This window comes from Rhagoletis pomonella, unplaced genomic scaffold (genome assembly GCF_013731165.1).
Source record: "Rhagoletis pomonella isolate Grant_MI unplaced genomic scaffold, Rhpom_1.0 Rhpom_scaffold_00006, whole genome shotgun sequence".
NCBI lineage: Eukaryota > Metazoa > Arthropoda > Insecta > Diptera > Tephritidae > Rhagoletis > Rhagoletis pomonella.
In genome coordinates this window covers 51,879,185-51,883,571 of record NW_023458560.1, presented here as the reverse complement: position 1 = coordinate 51,883,571, position 4,387 = coordinate 51,879,185, and positions in this window count along the sequence as shown.

Genomic DNA, 4,387 nt, shown 5'->3' with positions numbered 1-4,387 from the left:
CTCGACTTTAATAGTATCGATTTTGGGCATTAAATGAAAAAATATATTTTGAGTCCATAGAGGCATCTGGCCTTTACGACACGCCTTAACCATCTCCAATCGGGACCAAAATTTATATGTGATATCTGTGACCGTGGTATTACCGATTGAGGTGGTGATACTGTATAAAATCGTTCATTTGATTTTTTAAGGACCCTAATGTACATATTATACTTTGTTTCCAGTGCACGGTTTTAAATGCTTATGTAGAAGTGCTTACATAATTAATGTTAAATCAAATCTAAAAAGTTATTATTACTTAAACTATAGAAGCGCTTGTATTCCGAAGTGTCATTTGTTTAAAAAAAACATCGAATACTCTTATAATTAATACATTGTTAAGAAATCACTGAACTTTCAAAGATGCGTTGATAGTGGAAGAGTGTCGATCGAATGAAAAATTTGGTTTGGAGTTCTACCCTAATTCGTAAGAGGAGCATGGCGCCTCCAAATCATACCTGCTTTTTCAGTTAATATGCTGAAATTATTTCCTTGAATTATTATTTTGGAAATTTATAGAACTGCAATACGCTAAACTTCGGATCCACCCTATCTATACATTACAATTACCAGCGAAGAAATCGAAAAAGTCTCGCCTTGGCACTCAACGATGACGACCTTTACATACTTGCCTTGCAGTGTTGCCAGGACTTCAAAAATAAAAAAGCTAGATCGGCCAAATAAAAAAGCTAAAAAAAGCTACATGAACCAAAAAAAAGGTTAAAAAAAGACCACCCTTTTCAACATTTCATTAACTCTTATGTACCCCCGAGCAACAAAAATGTAAATATCTCGATAACCAAATTACTTACGATCATGAAATTTCATAAAAACCTCACGTAAATCTTAATATTTTTGCGAGATATTTTGGTGGAAGTCTTAAAATATAATAGATTTTATAATTCCAGTGGAAAACCAGTACCGATTTTTTTTTTGTATGTGGAGTGATGCAGTTGTTTGTACATAAGTTGACTATGATTACTGGGCCGTGCTATCATAGTAGCACAATGCCACTAAGTCCATTTTAAAATTTTCAGGAAATAGCCTTGTGCGATTGTCGATTATATTATTTGTTGTTTGTGTGAAATATTTGATTTTTATCAGTATTTTTCTTTTAATCTAAATATGTTGAAATAAAAATGAAAATAAAAAAAATATTTTGCCAGAAAATCCTGGCTACGGACCTGGTGCGGAGGATGCGACATCTTATATCCAGGTTCAACCCAATCTCTGAAAGAAATTTCCGCGTTCCCCGCCTTAGCTAGAATTAACAATACTAGCAATGCGGCGTCCGCTGTGGTGTAGTGGTAAGCAGTGCACGATTCCACTCCGCAATGCCTGGGTTCAAGCCCTGGTCAAAGCAACATCGAAAAAAAATTTAGGAAAAAGGTTTTTTTCTTAACAGCGGTCGCCCCTCGGCAGGCCATGGCAAACCTCCGAGAGTATTTCTGCCATGAAAGACAGCTTCTCATAAAAATACAATCGCCGTTCGGAGTCGGCGTTAAACTTGTAGGTCCCTCCTCTTTGTGTGACAACATCAAGGCGCACGTCACAAATCGGAGGAGAAGCTCGGCCAAACACTAACATATGTGTAAGCGCCAATCTATTATTATTATTACCAATGCCTCGGCACAGTACTAGTCATATACTAAGTCTAGTGTATGAAATTAAATGTAAGGGAAATGAAATTGAGGAATGCGAAAAAGTGTATATTGGGACAACTAAGCGGCCTTTAGTGTTAGACTAGGCGAACATGAAGCAGATATAAGAAAACAAAAAAGCAGTACAGCATTATCACAACACATCATAACAAGTGGACATACAGCTGATTTCGCAAACACAAAGATTATCGACAAAGAAAGAAGGGAGTCAACCCGATATACACTAGAAAGCCTTAGGATAATGCAAAGAAGGAAAAAGACAATGAACAGAAAAGAAGATACGGACAACATAGCGGCCGCTTACATTTCTTGTTTATGATTAGAAATAAAAATGTTTATTATTTTAGTATTGACAAAGCTACCACAAAAGATGGTACAGATGCGCTGTATTTAGGTGTTAATCAAAGTTCTTAAACATAGTGAGTTTTTTGTCCTCAAATTGTTGTTTATAATTTTTAATTCCATATATGTATATGTATGTTTGTATGCTATATTCATTAATTTTTTAATTACAATGTGCCTTTGTATTTTTGGTTTGTGGCAGATTTAATAAAGCTGGATTGCCCCTGAAGATGCTAAAAATGTTTTAGCGAAACGTTGGGCCAGAAAGTGGAATAATGTAGTTTTATTCGCACTAAAAACATAGATCAGACTAGCCTGGTAACATAATATTTAATAAATTACGAACTGATCGGACAATAAAACATATAATCAAACCCTTTTACATTGTGAACCGGAATAAAACTAAAATACTTTGCTTGAACGAGTATGGTGAAGTGGGAAACGTCGGTTTGAAGAATGTTTGACAAGCCGCTTATGTGGTGTATTTCGCTCTGTATAAAACTTCGGAAAATTCTTGTTCAAAAATTTGCAGAGCAATTTAACAACTCTCTTGTGTAAAACAAGATTGCATTTGTTTTCTGCAAATATATCGAGAAAAAATTCCTCAAAAATTCCTCAAAATAAAAATCCTCAAAAAATACCCAAGCGCTCCAGAAATTCCTCACGTTTTGAGGAATTACTCACAAAGTGGCAACACTGACTTTTAGGTACATACAAATCTTCGCGTCGTTGGGGACAAAGCGATGTTTTTAGCCAAGGCGATTCGCGTGGTGTAATGCAGGAGGCAAAAATACGTAACCTATAGTAAACGGGGGCAATACAAAGAACCTTCTGCCAACACAAAAAGAGTCCTTGCGTGTTGGCACACATGTAACACATGTTGGCAGTTCAAATTTTGAGATTGCGTACGTCTTTGCCTAACTAGGTTCCAGCATAAACACCATACAAAATTTCTGGCTAAGGATCAAGCGATGAATAAATCTTTACCCACACGCGCTTCCTTTAAAATCAGAGCACCTTCCCCACGAACAAAAGTTACGCTCTACAAATCATGATAATTGTCTTTTATACGATAATAAGGCTTTAGGGGCTTTCGAGAGAACTATCATATTCAGGAGCTAAGTAGTACCGAAGAAGATGGAATGACGAATCGTATGAGCTTCTTCTGGTTCAGTATCGCGCAGAACCTTAAGTAAATTTACATAAGTGAAGAGATCATTTCCATTTAACTTGTTTTTCCAATTGCCGAAATGCCAAATCTGTAGTCCTAGACACTTGCAACACTGGAGATCTTCCGCGTCGTAGACTCAACTGAGAATTAATTTTGATCAAAATAGTGATCGGTTCTTTGAACGTTTATTGAAGTGAGTGTCTATCGATTGGCCGAACTGTTTTATCACGCAGCTTGACCGTCTAGACTTGGTTTAATTGCCATCAATTTTCACGATGAGCAAGCGTGTTGCATCCACTCATCAGCTCAAGCAAAAACGCTTTTGGGCAATGAAAGCGTAGAATTAATCGGTATCCAAAGATTTATCCTTATCCTATCTTATAGTTACCCCGCAAATCGTTAAACCCAAGTCATATACATACATATATATGTAGTAAATGCTTCATGGCGTATTTATGTATGTCAACTATAATACTTAAATAGCAATGAAAAAGCTAAGATATTTCAACAAAAACTAAAATTGAATATGATGTGCAATACATGCACCATATTTCTACCCTGTCGGAAATACAACAACCATCTTAGATTTTTGGTAAAATTTTCAGCTCAGCAAAGCGATTCAAATCGCCAGCATTACCGCGTTTCGCTCAATCGTAGCGCAACAGACGAGCAGCAACAGGTGTCATATTGCTCATACGCCAGGGCGTATCGTAAACGTATACTTTGATTTTACTTAATTACAATGCAATGCACATAAAAGTTAGAGCAGTAATGTTTGTAATTATATGGTGCGTGGTGAAATTAATCTTATCTGTTTTTCTGTTGTTTCTTGTTCCCATTCCACACAAAACTCAGCGCGCAATGTAAGCAAAATAAATATAAGGTTGCCGGTTGTGAAGGTACACAAACCAGCTACCTACCCACGCAAATGCCACGATGAATATTTAAATACATACATACACTGCCGGAACAAAGTATTGGCACAGCAAATTTTTCACAATATATGCAACAATTTTCATTCTAATATTTTTTCGTATAAAAATGTGGTTCATTCTACAACAAAAAACATAAAAATATAATTCCTTAAGTTTGTGCAAAACTCGCGAAAATTCAGCAAATTTTCATGAAAATTATCAACTTTTTAATCAGATTTTTTAGATTTTTTTTGGGTATA